The sequence below is a fragment of the Protopterus annectens genome, chromosome 5.part0 (genome assembly GCF_019279795.1).
Source record: "Protopterus annectens isolate FY-2018-M chromosome 5.part0, PAN1.0, whole genome shotgun sequence".
NCBI classification, from domain to species: Eukaryota; Metazoa; Chordata; order Ceratodontiformes; family Protopteridae; genus Protopterus; species Protopterus annectens.
The window spans coordinates 1143026026-1143053046 of record NC_056735.1 but is presented as its reverse complement, the minus strand read 5'-3'; the positions used below and the strand labels follow the sequence as shown (position 1 = coordinate 1143053046).

Below are 27021 nucleotides of genomic sequence, written 5' to 3'. Positions count from 1 at the left end.
AGTCACATTGGCTTTGTCCTTGCACAAACCCAGACTAGCTCCTTGACGTTAAACCAAGCCCATACTAGTTCTTAGTATAATCCAATCCCAAAAAGAACAACCTAGAGAGGGGATATCTAACCTCAAAAAGAACATTGTATCTTAGCCAAATTCTAAGCTATAATTTGTCCCAATGACTTTGCTAGCATGTTTTTAAAGTACTGTATAATGAACTGTAGTATTCTGTGTTTGCTAGAGCATGGTAGTTTATGATAGTATGTAAATTGCTTTTTTTTTTTCTTTTTTTCATTTTCTTGTTCATCTTAAACTCTATTATGTAACTATCTGTCATTGAGACTCTGTTGGAGCTTTTCTCCCCGGGCCTCTGCTGAAAATGGACATGTATCCAGTCGGACTATCCCGGTCAACAAATGTAAAATAAAATAAAATAAACAATTTAATAGCTCCTTTAGGTGTAAAAGCAGATGAGGTAAGAGCATTTATTCTTAACAAAGAGACATTTTGTGACAGTATATTTGAGACTGGGAGAATGTGAAACATAAAATACTGTGACCCATGGAAGCTTTATGTGATAAAAGCATTTAATAGGGAAACAAAAAAGAAAATTAATGTACAATTTTGAATAAAAGTGGAAAGAAAGACTTTGAAAGGACATTTGAAAATTTTATGTAAAAAAAGTACTGGACATCGCAAAAGTTTATGATGAATGGTTAAGGTGTCTGACTGAGACAAAAGGTACAGTGTTTGATTCTCATCTTTGGGAGTGAAATTGGCTAGGCTTAGACTGGCCCTTTAAGGCAGCTAGTCCAGTAGTAAGCTATAAACCTATGAAACCCTGATCTAAGGGAAAATGAAAATTTTTGAGTGCTTTTTATAAAAGTGAATAGTATTAAGAATATAGTAAAAAGAATAGAGATTTTGGAGTGCTGTAATACATGTGCTGTAGGTGTAGTTATATTGGAAGACACAAGATTTTTAACAAATGAAGAAAGATTATAACAAGAGAAGTGTCTATATCACATTATCGAAAGTTTACTTAATCGAATCAATAAAGGTCGAACTTTATTGATCGATTAAGTAAAACATTGAATAATGTAAAAAAAAACAAATTAAAAAAAAAGTAAATGGCGTAGGCAGGAGGGCAAGCCCCCCACACCCCCCTACTTAAATATACCACCTCCGAGACTGCACTACATTGAGGTAAACGGAAATTTCCCCTTACAGAGATTTCCGTTTACTTGCCCGATGTTCTTCACTTTCGATATTGTCGAGCCGACAATATCAGACTCGATATTGTCAGCTTACGACAACGTGAAGTAGACCCCAAGAGAAAGCATAGGGAAGGAAAATAATCTGGAATTTGGGAAATGAGAGATGTTCTAGAACAGCCATATTCTGTAGAAAATACAGTAAAGATATTAGATGTAACTTTAGCAAAAATGGGAAGATTAACCATTGTAGATTTAAAATTGAAAGAACAAGTTTATAGAATTTTAATATATTCTTATACTAATTGTAAAGAAAATGAAGGCTTATTTCATTAGATTTTAGACTGTGTAGTGATAAATATAAATATTAAAATAGCAGGAGACTTTGTGATTTAAGAGGCAAGCGTTGAAAGAAAGGAAATGATATTGATATAGGAAAAATGTTAGAAGTCATAAGATGTGGCAAGTTAAAACTTTGGAACAAAAATTCATGGACTTAAATGAGAGGTATTATAGAATTGATATAGATTACTTTAGTTATAGGAGAAGGAGAGGTAGTCTAAATAGCATTTTCTGATCATATTGGAATAAAGCTAGAGATAAAGGAAAATAAGGAATATATAAAAATAGGCAAAGGAATAAAAAGGATAAACGAGAAAGCATGGAATAAAGAATGAAAGAGATTAGTAATGCAGTTATGAAAAGATCATATTACAATGAGAACATTTTATAAAAATTGGTCTGAATGGTGGATGATATTTAAGGAAAAATCTAAAAAAAAAGGTGTTTTACAGTGGCAATATGATGCGAGTAAAGTAGAGAAAGAAATATAAAAGAAAATTTGATGCACTGGAAGATTTAGACCATACTGATAGAAAGTACTTTGACAAAGAAAAAATTATATGAAAGAAATTGAGAAAAATATAAGAATTGGTATTTAAAGAGAAGAGAAGTAGTAGAAGTAGTATTGATTTACTTAATGAAGATGGTAGTGTAATGAGAGAAATAAAAATGTAAAATGAAAACTAGAAAAAACTCAGGAAAAGATTATGAATAGTGTAGTACTGTATGTACTAGAAATGTTAAAAAAAAGGTAGTGAAAAAACACAGAAAGCTAAAAAGTTAACAGGAAAAGAAAATAAGGAATTGTAAAAGAGGATTTTTTTACATGAGCTAGATAAAGTATTTGGACAAGTTAAAATAAATTTGGCTGCAGGACCAGATGGAATGGGGTTTGAAATGTGTAAAAAGTTAAGGGATTGACAAATAATAATTTTAAAGATTTTGAATGAATGGTTAAATGAAGATTTAATGTGTAATGAATTAAGTGTAATACTTAAATTCATGTTGAAGAAGGAAGATAGAAGGCAATTAAAAATGTGGAGACTGATAGTATTGAATAATAATGATTGTAAGATCTTTATGAAAATAATACCAAAGAGACTTGAAACTAAAATAGAAGTATATATAGTATAAAGAGAATGGGTTGTCAAGAATTGTTGATGATACTTAGAAAAATTGTAGGTGATATTATGTATAGAAAAGAAGAAGCAAAAATAATGATAGGAGACCTTAATAAGGCATTTGATACAATTGCACATGAAATCCTATGGGTAATAATGAAAGAATGTAATATAACTGAGAAATTTAGAAAAAGATGTATGTCAGCATATTGTAAATGTAAAAATAAAGTAAAAATACTTGTAAATGGTTGATTACGCCAAGAGGTGCACATGAAGAGTGGTGTAAGGCAGGGATGCCTAATAAATTCTGTACTCTTTGCATTAGTTATGAATGTAATAGTATGTGAAATAAATTACAAAATGAAGGCAGCGGGGCATGTAACACCTGAAGGGTTATGAATTCAAGTCATGTTAACATATGCAGATGACATTATAATAATTGCAAAAAATGTGAATAAAAGAAGTAATTTGCACAGATATGTATCTAGAGGTAATGTGGATGTTTTTAAATAAACAGAAAAGTAAAGTAGCATTCAGTGGAAAAAAGCAAGAGAAGAAGTAAAACAAACCTGTCTTTTCTGAAAACATATAAATTGTCATTTAGACTGTGTCAGGACTAGCCACCTGGCGGTGTAAACATTGGCTCTATATAATTGTCACTAGTGAAGTGACACCCTGACCCCATGTGCAAGAAATGGGGATAAAGAGGTTATGGATGGATATAAATTGTCATTCAGAAAAAAGGCTTTTTGTTAAATTCAGTACTGATGGGAAAATAGCATAATTGATAAGTGTATTTAAGTTGCCAACAGTATTTGAAAAGGAATTATTGCAGATATTTTTTCATTTATATGAGGTTCTAGATTAAACCCAGTAAAAAAAGGAGTTTTGTAGGAAGTATAAAGAGAAAGGAGGTTTAGGGTTAAGTAACCCAGTGGTATCTGCTGCTTAAGTGTTAAAGTGGATAAATGAAAAATATAACAGATTAGTAGCAATATTGTATAAATATGAGTATGATAAATGTTGGAGTATGTTAAAAAGAGAAAGTGTGTGTAAATGAAGAAATAAAATGTTACCAAGACAAAGTATTTTTGTGAAAAGTAAAAACTGGTGATATAGCAAAAGAAAGAAACGTATGGTATAAGAATTTAATCATAAAACATTACTATGCAAAACCATGAGAAAAATCTAACAGATGAAAAAAATTTAAGCTATAAAAGTAAGCAAATGGTTTAATGACAAAGAAAATTATCAGTAAAAGGAAAAATACAATATAAAAAGAATATATTTACATTGATAAGCAGAAATAACTCCTGACCATGTGTTTTGACATGTAAAAGAATAAAAAAAGTTATGGGGTAAACTATGGAAAGAAGATTTTTTTAATATATAAAAGAAATTGATAAAATAAACATGGTTATGATTAAATGTGGATATACGAATACAAGTAAAGAGTGTTAAAAGAATAGATAAGTTAGTTTATGTCTTATTGTTTATATGGAATATAAGAATAAATAAATAAAATAAAAGAATAAATGATGGTGGTTATGCAAAAAGGAGTGGGAGTCTAATAGGAAGGAAAATTTAGTATGATTGTAAGGAAAATTATGAATATGTGTAAATATATTTACATATCTATATATTTGGACATTTGTAAATATCTTATAAATAAGAGTTCTTTTTTGTATATAAATAAGAGATCCCTTATCGATTGGTGCTGTGAGATATTTTACATCCAAGTGAGCTACCACCAACTCAAGCAGATGGGACCTTGGTTTTAATGGCTTATACAAATGACAACATACTCAGAAGTGCAACACCCCCTAATGCTGCGCTGCAGTGTCAACAATCCAATCACCTGAAGTGGGAAAATAACCCATAGCTTTCTGATCTTTAGGCATCAAAGGTGAGTGTGCTACCTGTTGCATCACTGACAGTTTACTGAAGGCTTTTTATCTGTAAAGGAACAAAGACAGTAAATTGCAGTTTTGCAGTAATGCAGTGCTGCAGAGGCACATCTGCAGTGCCCTTTGTTCAAAGCACCTCATACGCCCAATCACTGGTCTCCCAATTGTGTAATGTGGCGATATATACAACCAAATGTGGTATTGGCAGAAAATTACTTCCCACTATCTCATAGATCAATAGATTTGAAATTACTTTCACATGGATAGACATATGGACATCTGATGACATGTATGGCTTACAGAGTAGAGCTGGAAGAATGCATGGACTTCCTATACATGTGAAATGAAAGATTACCTGTAGTAGTTATCATACTAGCTACAAAGACTTTCCAGAAACAAACTGAGGATGCACTGGTTATAGCCCAAGTGTTAACCTATAAAATGCTGAAGACTTTCTCAATACATTGCTGCCACATACGAGGGATCACATTTGCATTCACAAGTCACCCGGGGAGAGACAAACACTACTATACATAATTTCTATGATATTCAGAGCCGTTGCTAAATCAATTGCTAGGGGCAGCCCTACAACTGGCATTCCCCTTCCCTCAGTACCAGATGGATCAAAAAAGATATCCTCCACAGTTGAGCACAAAAGAAAAAAGCCAACAAATGGCTGTTATATTCTGTTGTGGCAGCTAAAGATATGTAGGAGGAGATTAAACAAAAGATAACACAAAGACTGAGAAACTGGAAGCTCTGCTTTGTGGATATAGATAGCAAGATTCTAGCAGTCACAACATTTTTAGTCCCTTTAGTTTTATACACAGGTCAGGCATATATATATTTTTTTATCAACAAGAGGAGAAGCTGTCAATAGCAATTAATAGAGTTGAAGGATTTTATCTGGGAGGGGAAGATGGCAAGAGTCAAGTGGGATAAGTTGATCCTTCCAATAGAATAAGGTGGTTTGGGATGACCTGATTTGGAGTTGCATTTCAGAGCTACACAGTTAAAGCTCCACTACATAACACAAACAGAAAACTATAATTCAAAGTGTAAAGGGATGATGATGGAGCAGGGGGAAGCTCAAGAAACAAGAAGAGACTTGGATTTTGGATGCAGATCCTTAAGGAGAATAACAATAACCGTATAGAATATTATATTCATAAAGTAGCAGAAAGTATTCTAAGATCTAAGCCAGCACAGGAATGGAGAAAAGAGATTCTGCCGATAGGGATGACTGCAGTTTAGGGATACAGACAATAGGCAAGAGGGGGTGGAAATTTATTGGAGAAAACTGGCAAAGGAACCAAGGTATTGGGAGAAAATAATGAGAGGGGAAGGTAATAGAATGGGAAGAGGCCAAGAAGTTATTTGGACTGCAGGGTTGTGATTGTCTTCCCTATCAAATATTGCTATCAGAGTATAGGCAAATAAAAAGGAATAGGCGATCCTAAGTGAAAGACCAGCACTGGTAGAGTTTTTAGTAGAATCTAGAACAGAAGCTGCTGTTAAAGGGATAATTAATAGAGCATCTAAAGTATTACATGATAACTATAAGAATCAATCAAAGGAAGTTAAAAAGCATAGGGAAGAGAGATTGGATTATCAATTCAAAATGAAACAATGGGGGATGCATTTATTACTCCCAAAAATACAACAAAGTCTAGAAGATATAGGATCTTTGCTTGGAAATGTTTACATAGGTATTTTTATACCCCAAGTAGACTCCAAATAATTCTTCCTCAGGTAGATAGCAAATGTTGGAGGTGTGATGGAGAAGAAAGAGGTAATTGGGAACATATTTCTGGAGAGTGTAGTAAGTTGGCAGGCCTTAAAAATTCCCTGCAGATTACTCTATCAGAAATTCTGGGTGAGAAAATTGCTATAACCAAGGAACTGATTTTTTGAGCTATGATACAGAATCAGAATTGCGTAGACATGCTAAAACCTTGCTGAGTCTAATTACGGTGGCTGCCAAAAAAAAAAATAAACACAATTGCTAGAAATTTTAAATCATAGTCTAAACCAACTGTACTAGAAGTAGTGAATATAGTAACAGAGATAAAACAACTAGAAATAGGATCTTTAGGAAAGGGAAGGAGGAAATTACATAGAAAATGGGAATTGCGGGGGCAATACATGCAGAGTAAAGTTTTGGAGGAGGTTTAAAAGAAGGCAGGATTTGAACGAGCTATGTATTGTTTGACCATGACTGGACTGATTATAAGAGATGTGCAATGTTTGCAACTAAAAATATGTCAAAATGGTTTGTTTTCATTTTTATAAATGTGTGATTGCCTATTTCATAAGTGATAGTTTAATAAAGATGTTTCTTTTTAAAAACAAAACAAAGAGCTGTTAAGTTTCTACATAATGCATCTTTCAGAAACTGTAGCAAAGGTCTATACTAACTCCTTGTTACATACGTTAAACACACACTGAAAGCAAATCATTAAGCAGCCATGATTAAGACTGTGGCTGCATAAACAACTACCAGTACTGCTACAAAGTACAACTGACCTGCATGGATAAGTCGGCATGCTCCCCTTCAGTGCTGATTGTGTCCCCTGACAGCTCACACCAGGGGTAGCTGCTCCTTTGCCCTCTCTAAGTAATGGCTCTGATGATGTTGCTTACCTCAAAGTGCTAGGAGCCAGAGACTATATCTGTGCTGCAATTAATGCCCTGTCTACTGCCTAAGGACAGCATTACATCAATAGGAAGGGCTACAGTTCTATTCCCTGTTAAGAAGTGTGCAGTGCCCAGGTGATAATATTTCATGAATATGCACAGTACTCTGTCAGTGACCATGATTTCCATATATGGAGTACAATTCATCCCTGTTGCTGCTTGCTACAAGGAGACATCCCACAAGGCCTACTAGTAGGTACGTATAGGCACAGTAGTTCACCTACTTGTGCACAGTTGCATACATAACATGTAGATAAGACTTGGCCTCTGATTTATCTCTCCCCTCCCGCCAGCCATCTCTAATATGTTACAGGTGATGCACATACCTCCTGGAGCTGTGGTTGATGATACTGCAACTCACAATGCATGGCTAAACAGGAATGTAATATCACCCATCCCCATATCAGAAATGTAGCAGAGCATGTTTTCAGCCTGCTGATGTCTTAGATGTTCTTCGTGTTTCACTGTTGCAGTCATCACATTTGGGTTATCTGCCTGCAGGTAGCCCTCAGCTGGCTACTGAAACAACTCAAGATATAAATTGATAAGTATATTTTTGTCACTTCTTTCCAAAGTTCTGCAGTGTTCCATTTGCTTTTGCTTGATTGATTTAAGATCATATTTGCTGGCTTCTGATCTGTGTTGAAAGTGTTATTTTTCTGAGTTGATTTTTTTCCCCCACCCTGCCCTCCGTATTGGTGTTTTCTTTTTATATTTGGTGGCTTTGCAATTGCCCGCCCCTACTGTATATTTGATCTGTGACACTCCTCCCAGTCTAGTGTCTTTAGCTCATTCTACCTAATACAGAGAGAAAAAAATAATATTTTTTTTGCATTTTATTCATCTGCTTACTGTGTTTGTGTTTCTTCCTACTTTATTATTTTGCTCTTGCTGCCTGTTCTTAAAAGTACTCAATAGCATTTATTCTGCTGCATTTATTACTGCTTGTTAGTAGCCGATTAAATAGTAACTGTTATTCTAAGCCTTTGGATTACGCTCTTGGGCTTTAGACCAGTTGCTTCACATTAGGAAGGTTTGTGGTCTGCACTGTTGTGATAGGACAGGAAGCTTACATCCATCTGAGTTGGGAGTTGCTGATTGAAGGCTTAGTGTCTGTTCTAATGTGTATTAGTTCTAGTTTAAGCACTTGGGCTTTAGGACAGTTTTTTATATTAAGAAGGTGTGGTCTGCACTCGTGTGCCTGCTTATTTGAACTGTTTCTTTCTGAAAATGGTGCACCTTGTTGCTGCAGCATAGACCACATTCAGGTCTGCTGAATCTAGCTTTGTTTGTATAACTTGAGTACTGACCCAGGCCATCTTTTTTTGGAGAAGGTTCCCCTGCACCCTAGCAGCAGGAATGTGCAGTTAGAACTTGTCTGTTTGAAGACTGCTGGAGCAGAGCTCAGTTTTGAGTTTTTTCTGGTTAATTGGGTAACATGTTTAAATCAGTTCGTTTTCTATTGTTTTATATATATATAAAAAAATTGCATTCTATTCATCTGCTTTTACTGTATTTGTGTTTCTTCCTACTTTGTTACTAGTGGCATTGACTACAACTCTGATCTGAGATATATAACAATAAGTATCCATTTCTGTGCATTTAAAGAGTTTTTTTTATTGTATCTGCTTTATTTTCTGAAAATATATATATATATATATACTTGTTTCTCGCCTTTCTAAGGTAGTATAGTCCAGTTTTCAGGTTAAGTGCTGAATTCAGGGCTGTGTTACAAATCTCTGTGTTTGCCCATACCTTACCTGGATAGAAGGAAGTTTCTCTGTTCACTCGTGAGAGAGGGGAGCTTTAAGCAGCCTATCTGTCCTTGGAGGAGTGGTTTCAGCCCAGAAATTAGTAGTTTATTGGCCATTTTGGGCTAATTTCTATCTCTTTCATTTCCCTGCTATAAATACCGCATTTGCCCGATTTTGCACGCCAGGCAGCGCCGGTTAGCTAGGGTATAACTATTCCCTGCTCCACAAAGTCTCCTCTTCAATTTTTCCCTTGGAACTAGACAAACTTTCAATTTAAGCACTCAAGCCATTCATTTCTCAGCCCAGCACTTGCTCAAAACTCATAGCAAGCACTTATAAACACCCTGGATCAACTGGTCAATACTCCCACCAGAGGTGACAACATATTGGACCTGGTCATCACCAACATGGGCGACTGGTGCTCCACAACAGAGGTCAACCCCTCACTGGTTAGATCTGACCATAAACAAATCACTTTGGACATCCACATTCCGCCCCCACCCCTGGACAAGGAAACCACCGTGAAAAACTTTTCAAAACTTCACATTACTTAAGACCGAGGTGGAAAGTTTCAAAGCCCCCATGCTAAAGGATAACATTGTCCAAGCTGCAAAATCCTTTACTAATGCATTCTACGAGCACCTACAAGAATGCATGGATCGTGCTATCCCAAGCAAAACCAAGACTTACTCCTCCAAGAAAAGGAAACCAGTCTGGTGGACTCCTGCCATAAACAAGCTATACAATAGAAGGAGGAAACTAGTACAGAAAAGAGTAAAATCCCAAGAAGGGAAGACATCCCTGATCAGTACCAGCAAGAAACTACGATCCCTCATAAAATCATCCAAGGCGAGTTTCGAAAGAAAAATTGCCAAGGACTCCAAAGATAACCACAAGGCATTCTTTAGCTATGTCAAGAATCTAAGCGGCAATGCTCAGATCTGCTCAGAGTTAGTGCAGAATGGTACAAAATACAGTGAACTGACCGATATTGCCAACATCCTGGCAGACAGGTTCAGCGCAAACTTCACCCCCCTCTCACCCCCAAAAGGGCCCATAACCATACCAGAAGAATGTAGAACTCCTGAAATCACAGACACTCAGGTTAAAACAGCCCTCTCCAAAGCCAAAAACACAGCATCAATGGGACCGGATGGAGTCCCAGGCTGCATCCTACACGAGCTCAAAGACGAACTAACCCCTCACCTAAACACACTGTTCAAACTCAGCCTCTCCATAGGTTATGTACCCATAGAGTGGCGCACAGCAACGGTTATTCCGCTCCACAAAGGTTTCCGCTCCACAAAGGTGGAGCCACAACAGAACCCAGGAACTATTGCCCTATAAGCCTGACTAGCTTGGTCTGCAAGGCTATGGAGCGCATCATCATGGAACTCATTAACAGAGACACTGGGAACCTCCAAACACTGGACCCTCACCAGCCTGAACATAAACCCCTACATCACAAGATGGGCTGCCAACTGGCTCACGGACAGAACCCACATGGTAAGAGTTGCAGGAGCTAGGTCTGACTCTAAACCGGTTACAAGTAGCATTCCCCAGGGCTCAGTCCTGGGACCCCTCCTGTTCGGCATATACTTCTCAGAGGTACAGGCAAGCACAGGAGGACTATAGCTGACCAGGTTCGCAGACAACTGCAAACTGGGGGCTATAATTGACTCTCCGGCTGACACAGACATCCTCCAAAAGGGTCTCACCTGGTGTCAAAATCATGGCCTCAAGCTAAATGCCAAAAAGTGCATAGTCATCCCCTTTGGAAAAAAACAAAGTACCCACAAACTACCACATAGGTGGTAGTCCCCTAAATACAGAAGACGTAATAAGGGATCTGGGGACCCAAGTAGATAGTAAACACTCCTTTGATAATCACATTGCCATATTGGTTAGAAAATCCTTCTACGTGGCACACCTTATCACAAAAGGGTTCACATCCAGATCAGAAGAGGTCATTGTGCCCCTCTACTCATCGCTCATCCAACCCATCATAGAGTACAATGCCCCATTTGGGATGTATCTTACAAGACACCTGCAACAGCTGGAAATACCATAGAAATACCTCACCAAGAGGATCACTGGCCTCAAACAGATGCCGTATGCAGCTCGACTGAAGAAACTCCAGCTGTACTCGGTTGCATATTGCCTACTCAGAGGTGATCTCTGCCTGACATACAAGGCCATGTCCAACCCAGAACTGATCAACATGCTCCATCTAAAGAAAAGCTTATCCCCTCGAGCCACACGCTCTAGGGATGTAAACCTCACCACAACAATAAATAGGACGTGCTGGAGGGATAGATTCCTGTCCCAGAGACTTCCCATGCTTTGGAACAAGATTCCAATCTACATTAGGCAGAGCTCCTCACTAACACTCTTCAGGAGAAACCTTGACGAGTGGATGGGAAACAGAAAGTTTACCCCAGGGATCACTTCAGTGGCTCGGCTGGACAGAGGCACAGGGAACTAATCTAAGGGGGTGGCGAAAGCCAACACATTCTGGCAAGGCTTATAAATGCCTTCGGGCAGATAGCCTAGTACCTATCTATGAACCTATGAATACCATAGTCTTGGTTGGATTTTCTGCGTCAGATGCTGTCCCTTCTTCCATGACATCAGGTCGTCAGGGGTATAAAACATGCAGCTGACACCATTACATCAGTCTTCCTTGCCGTGCGATGCTCGAAGCAGAAACAGTTCGCAAGTGCCGGTCGGCCGACTCCTGAAATTTTCGTTTTCGAGTTTCAGACCTGAAGTTTTCAAAAAGATAAGTACCCTGTTGGGGATCCTTTTTTCTTGCTCTAACCAATGTCAAAAAAAACAATTAACAATTGTTTTGCCTGTGGAACGCAAATACCTCATAGAGATTTTCATTCTTACTGCATCACCTGTTTAGCCCCAGACCACGACGTCCCTCGCTGTCAGTTTTGTGCCTTGTTCAATGCCCGAACTATTAGTCGTTGGGCTAGTTTTGTAGCTAAATACTTCTGTTCTCGATCTCCATACTCCGAAATGGCTTAGTTAAGCCATCCGACCACCGATCTTCCGAAAAAGCATAAGGATAAAGACAGAGACAGACCGCATAGGTCCAAAACTGCCGCTGATGCTTCTGATAAGCTTGTTGCCAGTCTGCCTGTACTCAGTGAGGCGCTTTCACAGCCCTTGATACCCACTACTACAGATTCGCAGGCCTGTACTGAGACCCATTCGGAGTCCGGTATGCCCCTAGATGCTTCTTCGACTATGGAACCTGCGGATGTCTCTACCTTGGATGGGTCTGGAGCTACTGTGCAGGCACCAGCATCTAAGGGTGTATTCAGGGCTACTGATTTTCATATCAAACCGACAACTTCGTTTCAAGCTAAGAATACCAAATTCCTCAGGCCTAAAGCTCGCACTAAGCCTAGAAAACTGACGACCAAAGCGCATTCTCTTGCCCATATGCCTCAAAAACAAATGATTACAATGGCTGAAGACCTTATTACCTTAATTAGTGGAAGCCAGCCTTCCTCCCCCTAAGAGACCTAGAATTGATTTTCTTTCTGATTCTTCTGATCAGGAATCTGATATCTCTGTTCCTTCTGACTACCAGGATTTACCCTTATCTACTTATGAGGATTCTGATGCAGAGGATTCCATTCCCTCTGCTTCCCCTCCAGAAGATTTTTCTTTTGGTGAAACCTTGCATACCCTTAGGGAGCATTTCCACTGGGAAAGCCAAGACTATTCTCAGTCCAAAAAGAGACTTAGGGAATTTTTAAACCTGCCTCAACACAGGCCTCTAGCTATCCCTCCTGTTCTGGAGATGATGTTTTCTTGGAATCCAGCCTTACCCCAGACACTTTGCCTCCAGCTCCCAGGAAACCTGACAGGTACTACAGAGTAACTGACTCTCACAAATTCCTTTTCAAGAATCCTACTGTGGATCTAGAGAACCATTTCCCAAGGACCAAAAGGCATTAAGGCTACTACTGCTAAAAATCCTACCCCTTCTGATATGGATTCTAGAGCTTTAGACAGATAGGGTAAGAAGGTATATACTTCTGCTGCTTTGGCCATTAGGGCTTTAAATTGCCAGTTTCATATGTTAAAGTATCAGTAGCATATTATGGAATTAATTAAACAGAAAATGATGTTGATTCCTGACTGTGCTGAACACAAAGATTTACAAGAGTTAATGCATTCTGCTGACCAAGTAGGTAAACATACTTTGCAATGTGGTTTTGATGCTTTAGAAGCATCTTGCAGGGCTGCTGTCACTGGGTCTGTACTTAGAAGGCATGCTTGGCTTAAGGAACAAAATTTGCCAGATCATGTTAAAGCTAAATTACTGGATGCACCCTTACACCAAGAGCACCTTTTTGGCAACAAAGCAGAAGTCGTCCTTAAAAGGATGGAGGAAAAAGCTAAATCTATGCAAACTGTTAAAGATTTCTTACAAGTACAGCCACCTAGATTCAGTAGGCATTGGCCTTCAAAGAACTGGTTCTTTCCAGTTCCTTCCAGGCCTTCTCAGTCCAAACCCAGGAGCAGCAGACCACTAAGACTTCAGTCTCAGGCTATGCACAGATCTAAGCAGTGGGGGGTCCCCACTTCCAAAGCAGGGAGAAGTAAGCCACCCCCCTATGGAAAAATGTCACAATGACTTATCCTTAACTCTACCAAGCCTTGCTCAACTACTTGCTCCCTTAGGAGTAAAGCTCGCCCTGCATGCAAAAAACTGGGAACTCATTACCCAAGACAAATGGGTTTTAAACATAGTTTCTCTAGGATACAGATTCCACATCCACTCACTCCCAACCCCAAGTGGATGGCCAGACCTCCCCCCAAACCAGTGAACGGAGGCCCAAAAACAAGTGCTGTCTCTCCTCAGTATTAGGGCTATTCAACCTGTCCCAGCTGAGCAAAGGGGACAAGGTTTTTATTCAAGACTGTTCATTGGTTCCCAGAAAAGAAAACTCCTGGCGTCCTGTCCTTGACCTTTCTATTCTCAACACCTTTTTGGTGGTTCCAAAATTCAAAATGCTAACTCTTTAGCAGCTTCTTTCTGTGCTAGCCAAAGATGCCTGGCTGGCAAATCTAGACTTAAAAGAAGCTTACCTGCACATCCCAATAAGGGAATCCTGCAGAAAATTCCTACGCTTCAGGGCAGGCTCCATGCACTATCAGTTCTCTGCACTTCCCTTTGGCTTGTCTACTGTGCCCAGGGTATTCACAAAGTGCCTAGCTCCTGTCATTGCATTTTTGCAGGCAGAGAAATATTCAGATTTACCCATACTTGGATAATTGCCTGATTCAGGCAGAGAGTCAGGACTTGCTATTACAGCACCTGGCATTTGAAAAGTGACTTCTAACTTCACTGGGGTACACCATCAATGAGAAGAAATCATACCTATTACCCTGCCAACAGATTGTATTCCTGGGAGCAAGCTTGAACACAACTTCCCAGATGGCATTCCTCATTCCAGAGAAACAAGTTCATATGACAACCTACTTCAAACTATTGCCCACAAAAACCCAGCTATCTGCAAGAAAAATCCTAGAAGACCTGGGGTTCATGGCCTCTTGCATTCTGTTAATTTCATATGCAAGACTGCATATGAGGAAACTTCAATGGTATCGAAAAAGTCTATGGTGTCAACATTCTCAGGACCTGGACACAATGATTCCTATTATTCCTTGTCTAAGGGCAGAGTTCCTTTGGTGGGCAGAGGCCTTCTACCACAACAAGGGACTCCCTTTCACTCTACCCCCCTGCCACCTAACAACAGATGCATCAGACTATACATGGGGGGCTCACATGGCAGGGCAGCGCATTCAGGGCAAATGGAACCCAAAACAGATGCACCTGCATATCAATCAAAAAGAAATGTTAGCTATACAGAATGCGCTGACAGCCTTCAGACACCTTATTCTTCCAGGACAACTGTTGGCAAAGACAGACAACACCACAGTTATGTGGTACATAAACAAGCAGGGGTGAACCCACTCCTACCCTCTCTGCAGACTAGCCATGGCTCTGTGGAACACAGCCTTGAGCTACCAAGTGAACCTACAAGCTCAATTCCTGCCAGGCAAACTAAATTCACTGGCAGATGACTTAAGCAGAAATCTCATGGACCCACACGAATGGAAACTGAAACCCAAAATATTCAAGCTCTTGAGGAACAAATGGGGGACACCAAAGGTAGACCTGTTTGCCTCCCCTCAGAATTATCAGTTGAACAAATTCTGCACCAGAACTCCCTACAGTCAAGCTTGGAAAGTGGATGCCCTGTCCTTTACTTGGGAAAGACTCTCAGTTTATGCCTTTCCCCCTCTGCCTCTCCTCTCGAAGGTTCTACTAAAGATCAAACAGGAGAAGCCATGGACAATACTGATTGCACCAGACTAGCCACGCCAGCATTGGTACCCCCTCTTGCACAGTATGACACTGATGCAACCATGGCACCTGCCTCAGACCCCTTCCCTGCTGTCCCAGCAGGCAGGCCAGATTCTGCACCCTCAGCTCCAAACCCTGAACCTTGCGGCCTGGCTAATTCCCTGACCTCACCTCCAGCAACCCACAGTAAGCAGGTGCTGGATGTCATTCTTGAGGCAAGGAGATGTAGTACTAGAAAATCCTTTTCGGAAAAGTGGAAAAAATACTGTTCCTGGAGCCAGGCTCAGGGGATGGGCACAACAGTGCCCAGATCACCTGATATTCTAGATTATTTAACAGAAATGCTCCACAAGGGCCTATCTTTCTCTTCTATTAAGATTCATGCCTCTGCCATATCAGCACATTATAACACTGAGCCTCCTCTCTCATCTCCTGCTGAAACAATTCCTTAGAGGGGCCAGAATTTTAAGACCACCCAGGATGGCTCCCACTCCAGCCTGGGACCATAATTTTGTATTGGAAAAACTCACTCTTCCCCCCTTTGAACCAGCTGTTACATCAGAGTTGAAATTCTTGTCTTGGAAAACAGCTTTACTTCTAGCCATGACTTCAGCAAGAAGAGTGTCTGAACTGCAGGCCCTCATGGCAGTGGAACCCTTCATTATCTTCCATGTGGACAGGGTTTCCCTCAGGACTAATCCATCCTTTATGCCCAAGGTGGTGTCTAGTCTGGCCCTAAACCACTCCATTCATTTGCCTACTTTTTCCCTAATCCTCAGAATAAAGGGGAAAGTATACTGCATTCTCTGGACGTACACAGACAGCTTAGATTCTACTTGGACAGGACTAAGCCTCTCAGAAAATCTGACCAGCTGCTTGCTGCAGGGGCAGAGGGGAAGGCCATTTCAAAGCAAACCATTTCCAAGTGGATAGCACATTGCATCCATTTCTGCTACAAACAGCATGGAAAACCTACCCCACAGGGGATAAGAACACATTCCACCAGGGCTGCATCTACCTCTACTGCATTTCTCAGAGGAGTCCCTACCAGGGACATCCTGGAAGCTGCAACCTGGAGCTCTGTACATACTTTCACCAAGCATTACCACCTGCCTATCTTTTCTAAGTCCAGAGTTGGATTTGCCACGGCAGTCTTACAGAGCCTTATTGCTAGCCCTAATGCTCTTTAAATATCTCCACCCTTCCTTAGCTTTGGGAATCAACCCAAATGTGATGACTGCAACAGTAAAACACGAAGAACATAGTACAGTTGTGTACACTTACCATAAATGTAGATGTTCGAATGTATTCACTGTTGCATTCCTGGTTACCCTCCCTTCAGCCCCCTGACTTTTACCTTTCCTCCTTGTATGGCATATATTATATCATGTGTATTTGCTTTTTGCTGGGGGTGTTCAATACCATATAATTGCTTCCTATTGTGGGGCAAGAAAAACTGGTGTAATGGTGTCGGCTGCATGTTTTATACCTCTGACGACCTAATGTCATGGAAGAAGTGACGGCATCCGAAGCAGAAATCCGAAGACTCTGGTATTCAGGCCAGCTGAGGGCTACCTGCAGGCAGATAACCCAAATGTGAAGACTGCAACAGTGAATGCACTCGAACATCTACATTTATGGTAAGTATACACAACTGTACTTTTTGCTGCCTAGACATGTTTGCAGGGGATGGCGCTGAATGCCTCTGATACAGCTTACCAGTTCTTTATTGCTTGCTTTATGCTGTATATGATCCTATGAAATCAGGCAGGCCAGCCATCATCCCTGGGACCCTCCACCATCACAGCAGCAGCAAGACCCATTGCAACCACCACATCCACCAGCAATGAAATGAATGACAACAGCTAACCAAACACAGCCACACCACACACCCAAGCCAGTGTTGTGCTCAGTTTACAGCAGTGCAGACAAAGCAGCAGCATCTAGTCCATCTTTGAGGGTAGTGCTATGTACACAGTGGCAGTGCAGTGTAGTGCAGTATTATATGGAATAAAATGCTGCATGCAGTGTTATTTGAAGGTTAAGGTAAGCAGTAAATTGTCAAATCACACTATGCATCAAACATCTCCATATATAATAAACAGAAAGCGGGGTGGGAGGATTCACAGCCATCAGCGTTTGTACAGGTAACCAGGAGTACATGGACACATGATGGTCTGTGACCTGGGGTTGGGGGAACCACAGGTCAGTGAAGACACACAATTGTGTGGGTGCTACTACAGGACCATCCAGTGGGGCAACTACAGTGAGAAGTTGGGGAAAGGAATAATGAGGTTATTCAGCAAGGCCCGGGCACTTTGAAGACACTGCAGGCCCAGATGCTCTCTGGGATACAGTTGTGCCAGAACTGGGAGAACAGGACTTCCATTGAGATTACACAAGCAAATTGCCCCTCTTTAAGCTGCCCTGTAGTGTGGCCAGCCCTGGCATTGGTTTGGGTATGTTGTTAACCAGCGGTAATAGGTGCACTCTGTGTTCCTTTGGTTGGTCATCCAGTATATCTACCATGAATAAGAACATGCTTGTGGCTGTGGAAACAAAATGTCCCACCGTAAAGCATCCGAGGCCAATCACTGCATTGTCTCTAGACTCCATTGTCTCCAGAAGGCCGTACACAATGACAGCAATCTCTACTTCAGTGTGCGAAGCTGCAGATTGTGCACAGATTACACTCTTACATATATGGTGGGTGAGGACAAGAGCTGCCTGCAAGTCATGGGCCAGTTCTACCAGTAGGTCATGCCTTAGTGCACTGGTATCTCTGTCAGATTCAGTACACTCATCTGCTGGACCACCTCTAGCAGTGACTTCCTGAGTGGGTTAGCATTGAACCACACTATATAGGTCAGAGGGTGGATATGGAAGAGGCTATAGTGTCGTCCTGGGGAGTGGGTGTAGGCTAACCCTAGGGGAGATGGATAGTGTTAATGTGTCCTGTGACTGAAAGCTGACTTGCATGTTGGCATCCTTATCAAACCCTAGCAGGGAACTGGCCTCAGCCTATTGTTTTGGTCAGGTTAGTTCACGTGTCATGGTAGCAATAGTGTGCACTGTGAATATAAATATCTTGATTGTTGCAAGTGAGTATGAAACACCTATCTTCCTGTGGCAAGGTCCCCTGAGTCTTGCAAGCCCAGTGCACTTATGAAGAACATAAGCAGTGGTTAGTGTGACCGCTTTCATGTTGATCATATCATAGTCGCAGAACTTTTTCTGCAGTATGGGTACTCATTTGGCTGTTCTCTGTTAAAGATGCATGGCATCTGGACCTTCGGAAGGATACATACCCCCACATCATTATCATGCAAAGATGCCAGAATTGATTCTTCTTCAGTGAGTGTTGAACTTGGTGGAGGACCACACTGTATCACTGTCTTTATCACTGTTATTTTAAATACCTTGTATGAAGCTTGTCATGTCTTGTTTACGTGCTTCTGACAACTGATGTGTGGAGCAGCCCTGTGGCATCAAAATCAAGCACCACTGTTTCCAGTATCTCAGGGAGGCCATTGAGTATCCCTTCCCCCAAACAGTTGTCACCCAAGTGTCTGAAGTTTCTTGAGCAAACTGTTTTCTCCACGGCTGAACTTGTCCCAACCTCTTCTGTCTGCTGCCTTTGTAGACATGTGTACACACAGAGGGATAGGACTACATAAATTGAAAAGACATACATGGATACACAGAGCTAGCAATGTGACACTGACAATTAGCTGGCATAATAGGACATTATTGGGTTACTCAGAGATGGTTACACTGAGGATACCTTATCTGTTCCGCACAGAGAAGACTTCCAGTGTGTATTATAGTTTGTAGAGTTATGGGTGGGCCTGTGGAAGGATATGACTATGTTACACTGGGATCCAATGTCCGCTGCATTACATGTTTCTCTAATGGCATGTATGTTGGTGCAAGTACATGTGGGTGGTATGGGGGGTGGAATGTGATGGTAGAGATAATATACAGATGTCCAATATAGTTTTATCTGTGGCAGGGGTGTCAGTATGTTGGATGTGTGTAGGGGCACTCCACAATTGTATGTGTGTGTCTTCTACAAGACAGTACCATGTCACTACAGGCAATACCGTCCCTGTATTGTATTGCCTACTGCTATATACACACATGTACAAGATACTATGGTGGTGTAGTACCACCTAGGGCAACCTAGATGTTGAGAGGGTGGCTGTCCTGTGTCAATGGGTTGATATCCTCTGTTAAGGTTGTAGGTGAACAGTTACATGAGTGCAGTAGGTATAGCTGTAGGTGACTGTTGTAGCATGAGTAATACTGCACATTAGTCTTAGCATAAGTACTTTATGGTCTCAGGAGGCATCCAGTAAGGAGATGTTTCATGTGTTTGACAATGTTAGTATATCTCTCACCACATTAATAAACACCACTGTGTACCTATGAAATTGCTGCTTTTGCTCTGCCAGAAATCAATTCAAGCTGCTCAAATAAGTCTGCAGCTAATTTTACCTTGATATGTGTTTTTGTGTTTGAAATGGCAGATTAGCTTCGAAAGTTGTTAATAAATGCTAACTTGCCCTGTACATTTGCTAACAAATTCGGTTTCTGCCTTTTTCTCTGAATTGCTGTGTTTCACGGAAGCACACCTGTGATGTAAAGCAAAGATGTATTCTGCTGCATGTCACCAGAATGCCATGCATGCATGCTTGCTTGCCTGCTTGTACATGCAAGATGTTTGTATACATACATTTTGTCTCTATGAAGCACTAAGGATTAATACACATTATTTATAGTCTCATACAGGCCGTGAATCTCATGCTGACATTTTTTTTTTACAATACATTTATGGAGATAGGTACTGATGCTAATGCCCCAGAATGTCTGCCTGCCTGGTATGTAAAAAAGAAAAGAATATGCTCTATCTGCTGACCAGCCACTTCAGGAAGCAACTGAGTATCTGCAAGTCCTTTCAGGAAGGTGGATGCCTAGTGCAACCTGGCAAACCTTCTATCCAAGGTGACCAGCATCCCACATACTGGTGAATAGTACAGTTGCAAGGGCAATGACCTGTCTCTTTCACCCTGAAGATCTCTGCCCGTGGGAAATGAAGGTTAGCCAAGGACACTCTAAATGGTATAATAAGTATTTATCATGTCAGCTGTGTATGGTACTGCTTTTAATAAAAAAAAATGCTGTGTGTAAAAGATATCTTCTTGATTTTCTGTTTTTATTTAATCTGACAACTTATAGGATATTCCAGGGTAACTGCTATGGGTGATTGTATAATGTGTGGGGCGTAGGTGGCAACTGCTGTAGCACTGTGTTGTATTGTTGGATGACACTCCAAGCTGTGATCCGTAGCCTTAATGGGCACCACTTCGTGCTTCTGCATCCTTGCACATAGGTGTTTTAGAGCATCTGACTGCATTAGTGTAGCTGCCTTTGCTCCTCTGTAAATAAATGTAGCAGTGTATATCACTGTCCAACAACATGGGATCCTGAATGCTGCTTGCATATACACATGCTGCTATAATTCTGTGTTGCTCTGTGGGAATCATTTAAGGGTTCAGTTTATGCATGTGTGTAGTGCTGTTGTTTTGCACTGTCATTTGCATCTCAATCACCCCTGTATGTGCTATATGATTGCTTATGTATCATTTTTGTGCTTTAGCACAAACAGACCATGCAGAGAGTGCTGCCAGCTGGCATAGCTGGCATAGTAGGTAAGAGAGAGAGAGAGAGCACAGGTGGAGGAGGTTAGTGACATTCTGTGCCTCCCCGGCTTGTATCTGGAGCATCACTTCTAGATCCCCATGAGTAATGTAATGCTTCCCACTTTTGTCTCTCTTCTGTAGGGCACATTAGTTAACCAGAGCTGCGAGCACATCAGTCATGGCCTTCTTCTGCCCACCTGAGGCTGAAGTTGACTTGGTACTGACTTGCTGGGTCAATGTGTAGCAACCCTTCCTATCACAGGTAGCATCTCCTTGGACTGCCTAGCTGATGCCATCGGGCCACACGAAGTGAGTGTGGCACTTGTCACTGGTGACCCAGCTCCCAAAATACAAGAACACTAACTAGTGGATCCCAGTAGAGTCCCCTTGATAGGCCAGTAGATGGCAAGCAGTGTGTATCCATTCTATCCCCAGCCATTTGACCACCTTTCTTTGTCTGAATATATGTGTTCCCTGCTTTTGTGTCCATACTTGCCCCTACTTATCTGTAGTCTTCTGTGTGTGTCTTTTACTCCTGCTGTCTGCCTCACCTTTCATTCATCTCATTGTTCCCTATACCCAGTCTCTTTTTTCTTCACTTTATGTATAGAAATGGAGTCTTTCCCCCAAACAATTACTTCTCTACCTTCCTGCCACCCTGCCTTACTTTACATGGTTCTACTGTATATTCTCCTGATTGCCAATCCCCCTTTGTTGCTTTCCTGTAATTGCATTCCACCCCTTTTAGTGAACCACTAAGGTGTCCAGCACTCCAGCTTGCTAGACACACATTCACAACTCTTTACTATCTCCTATTTTGTTTTTCCTTTGGTGGGCTCAGTGGCAGTCTGCTAATATGGCTGACAGCCTGTGCTTCCTGCTGTCTTTCATATTTGTGTTCTCATGTTTCATTCATTGTGGCATGAGACCACTTTTTACCCATCTTCATTGACTGTCATCTACATTGATCCCCTTTCGTTATAACTCTACTTCTCTTCTTTGACTGACTCCCTAAAGTGCAGTTGTTTACCCTCTTATTTATCCCTAATTATTCATGTCAGTTTAGTACTACTGTGTTGTCTGTCTGTCCGGCAACTGCTCTGCACCATGCTGATGTGCTGCTGTATGATCCCACCTTCTATGTCCTCTCTGTTTAAATAGGCTTTTGCCTTCAACATGCCAAAGATATGTCATTAGATTAACTGCTGATCTTGTAAACCACCCATAAGTGTGTGTGTGTGCTGTGTGTGTGCGCGAGTTTGGTTTATTCTGTGATTAATGGCATACTCTTAAGGGTGTGCTGAATAGATTCCCACCTTCCACAACCCTGAATAAGCTAATGGGGTACTGAAGAATGACTGAATGAATGGTAGTCACTCTTGATATGAGAGAAGGAGGTGATGGGATTCTGCATTGGGAAGTAGTAACTGTGTATTGATTCTGACTGTTAACAAATGCACAAGATAACAGCCACATTATCATGAGTGGATTTGAAGTGTTTATAATGGGCAATCCCTTCCACTCCCTCATATAGCAGGTTGCACTCCCACACCCTTGCTGTTTATCTGAATCACTTCAGAATTCATCATTACTATGTGAAAATGCAAACACTGTGTTACTTCACAAAAATCAAATATTTGCCAGTCTCCTTTATTCACTACTTTGAAATGGAACATCACCATTTTTGAAAACACAAGGCTCAAATTTGTCTAAACTGAATATTTATGAGTTGAAAGAAGGAATGACTCCCTTCTGTATTTCATTATTATTCTTTCATCTTGGCATTAGAATATATGCTAGCACCTTACAAGTATAACTCTATTGGGCCAGCAGATTCACAAATATTTTGAGCAGTCCAGGAAGTGTATGGTGGGGCGAATAGGGCAGTCAGACCTTGCACAAAGTGTTAAGAAACATGATCAGCAAATGCTGATTGGTCTTAAGTGCATCACCAGCATTCAGAAATAAGTGCTGGTACTGGATTTGTGATTAGGACTGAATCACTTTAGTGCACCATGTGAAATGTAGAAGCTACTTGCTACAAATGTAGCAAGGAGTTTTCTACCGTTTAAGAATAAATAATGTCTAGAGTGTGGGAATGGCACAATGGCACAGGATGCCAGAATGGCTAGCTACTGTTCTGACTGGTCTCGTAACTCAAAAAAAAATGTGTTATCATCCCTTTTAGCAAACAGGAAGTCCCTGCAAATTACAATGTTTGTTTGTTTGGGTCTTTCGGCTTTTCCCGGTTAGGGGTCGCCACAGCGGAATTCTGGTTCAGTTTAATGATTGGTAGTTGATTTTTACGTGCCGAGTTACCAGCCCTGATGCACAACCTTCAACGAAGGTACACCCATTCACGCATGTCTCCACGTAGAAGACGCTCTAGATGAGAATCAATACCGGAACAGCGGCTTACTATGAGGCGTCAACGCTACCGCTGCAAATTACAATATAAATGCAAAAAAAAAAAAAAAAAAAAAAAACCATCATCCCTTTTGGCAAAGGGAAAGTCCCTGCAAATTACAATATTAACAGCCCCCCCCCCTTAGCTCAAACACTGTTGTAAGAGATTTGAGAACACAGGTTGATAGCAACCTTAACTTTGATTACCATGGGTTCACAGTGGTAAGAAAGGCCTTTTAACATTGCACTTCTCATAAGTAAGGGCATCGCATCCAGAGCTAAGGATGTTACAACTCCCCTGTACTCATCCCTCATCAGGCCACTAACAGAGTGCAATGCTCCCTTCTGTAAATACCTCACCAGACACCTGCAGCAGCTGGAGAGACCTCAGCAGTTTCTCACCAAGAAAATTCAGGGCCTTCAACACATGACCTACATGCACAGACTGAAGGCTCTGTCACTGTACTCTGCATCTTATAGGCTGCTGAGAGGCAACTTGCACCTGGCCTGCAGAGCAGTCTCGGACCCTACCCTAATGGAAATGCTGCACATCCGCAAGTCAAATGGGACAAAATTAATTTGCTCTAGTGATCTTAACCTAGCCTGCAACATTAAGAGGACATGCTGGAGAGTCAGATATGGCTCCCAGAGATTGCCACTCCTCTGGAACAAACTCATAATTCACGTAAAACAGAGCTCCTCAATGACCTTATTTAAGTGTAACTTAGATAACTGGATGGGAGACCGTAAATTTCCCCAGGAGTGTCTCCTATGTGCCTGTTGGATAAGGACAGTCAGTGTTGATCATAGACTTGTGCTGCAAATATAGACCATACAACTTGGTCAATAAAGGAACAAGGGTATAACACGGCTAGGCTTATAAAGGCCCTAAGGCCAGTAGCCTAGTAACCTCCTCTGGACCTATGAACCTATAACTTGTTTTTATACACAACATTTAGTATGCAGTCCAGATAGTAACAAGATTTGTAAAACTAAATTGTGCTGTTTTTATGCTCTGTGATTGACTGACACAGCCATCTTTAGAATAGAAGGATGGCATACTGTTCTGTATTAGTCTTGGAAACTCTGATCTTACATGTCGTAAGTGAAATGAATTTCTCCAGGCAGGGCTCCAATGAGCTTTGTTTTTCAGACATGTCGATATGGAGTGTGTGTGATAAAAAGTAGAACTGTTGTAGCACTCCTGCTGTACCTGAAAAAATGTTAATAGTAACCCAGACAACATACAACATATATGCTAATAATCCTTTAAATGATTTTTGTAGCAAGATCCAGATCCCCAACATATTGGAATGTAGACAGAAGCAAGAGATAAGCCTGTGTATATGAAGGGAAGTAGGAACCATCGATTTTTGAGACACAGTATGGATGAATGTTTATATACAGTCTTGCTTTGTTATGCAATGCACAACTCTGGTTCATAACCACCACATATCACAAATGTATGGTTTACAAACATGCCACACTTAATGTCCACCCCTATTTAAATAGCTTTAATGTCCTTATAGAGAATGCTTTGTTTTGACTGGCAACTTGCAAGCATTCAGGTCCCTACCTATATCTGCCATTTTTTATGCCACTAAACATGGCTTTGCTGTTTAGGGAGCATACAACAAAAAGTAAATAAAAGAAAAAAGTTATGGGTGTATGTACATGAGAAAGATTGCAAAGCAGACAGAGATAGTGCATACCACTTTTAACTTCTTTCATCTGAAAAAGGCAGTCTGTCAGCATGCATTGTGTAAACAATAAGAACTATGAAACTCTGAAAGTGTGTGTGTGTGTGTGTGTGTGTGTGTGTGTGTGTGTGTGTGTGTGTGTGTGTGTGTGTGTGTGTGTCTGTGTAAACAGTAAATGTATACATAACTTATATTTTGGATGTAAAATATTTCCTGCACAGTAATTGCATATGCTGCAGCAGGTTTGAAACATTAACAATTAAAAAAATATTTAGTAATAAAAAATATAAAACAATTTAACAGCTAGCCCATTCTCTAAGTGCAGTGATGTCCTTCAGGGTGCAGAGGGTGTCTGCAGTGTTGAGCATCATAATATCCCTGGATGAACATTAACTCCCTGATAACAGCCACACTGTTGGACATTTACTTGTTGTGGAAATCATCAGTTGAGCTGATGGTGTTTTTCTGTGCATAAACAGTCAGCAAAAAATATATAGAGAGAGAGCTCTAAGTAGTATTTTCATGTGACATCTGGGAAGCATGGTTATGCCTTCATTCTTTATCCCCCATCTCCACAGGATTCACCCAGTGGCTCCCCTTCCTGTGCTCCATCAGCTCATTTGTTCCTTCACAGAAGTAATAGACATCCTTAGGCTGGGCAAACAACATGCGGTATATTCATTCCCTGTTTGGGGAGTCTAATCAGCTGATTTGTTCATTATGAGTTATGTGATAGGAAGTGGGGCAGTCTGTTAATCCCACACAAAATCTCTTAGATCCTTCCTATAGACAGTTTGCATACTCTCAAAAGCTGCCAGGCAGGGAGAGACATGTGCTACCCACCATGCTCCCCTTGATCAAATGGAACACTACTGGCACAGCACCAGTGTATGTGTGGTTTCTTCCACAACTGATCATCTGTCCTCTGGTTAACATCACCAATGTGATAAGCCATATGCCCTCCCTCCCTAGGATGGGCAAGCCAATATCAGCCAGTCACTCACATCCACACTTGTCCAGCTCCTCTATTGCCTGTGCTGCTAATCTAGCAAAGGTAATTTTGGTCATAGTTATGGCTTTATCCTTTTATGCCTTAGGGCTAGGGTAATATTGTTATCCCTTCTGTGCAGGTAAGTTGTTCTGGTTTCTCAATCCATGCATCATTGTACCATACTAATCTGTGCCATTTGCTTTCTTGCTGGGGTTCTGTGTATAGTCTGCATGTCCTTCTACTGTCCATGTGGGTCTTCTCTGAGTCTTCCAGTTTTTCTCACATCTCAAAAGTGTAGCATAGTTGAAATAGCGTCTCTACAAATTGCTGAGAGTTGTGTGTGTGTTCTGTTTTTGTATATATGCATCCTGTAGTATACCAGTGTTGTGTCCAGGACAGGTTTCTCTGTCTTGCATCTATTGAGTGCTGGGATAGGTTCCATTTCCCCTGAACTAAATAAGTAAATACTGGTGATCATTGCTTTTGAGCTGCAGAATGTGGTACTTGAGTACAGTTGCATTGCATCTAAGTTTCTAGATTTTACTTCAACTGAAATGGAGTCCTTTTATTTTCCAGTGGTACTAGAAATTAAGTACTTTACAGTTTAAATATTTTTTTAATCTGTAAACATAGTTAAGGTGCTGTTACCACACACTAATTTCTTACAATAAATCTTAAAAATTTTATGTGCAGTGACACAGTTAATCTTCAGTCTATGAATCTTCAGTCTATCCTTTCCACATCAGTTTTTTCAATGTTTTCATACTTGCTTTCACCAATTCCAGCACTATTACAG

General features: G+C 40.7%; 1 protein-coding gene across 2 annotated transcripts in view; it reads left to right on the top strand.

Moving 5' to 3' along the window:
* Positions 1-27021, top strand: part of EDAR (ectodysplasin A receptor) — a 988067-nt gene that overhangs the window by 595900 nt on the left and 365146 nt on the right. The gene's annotated exons all lie outside the window — the stretch shown is intronic.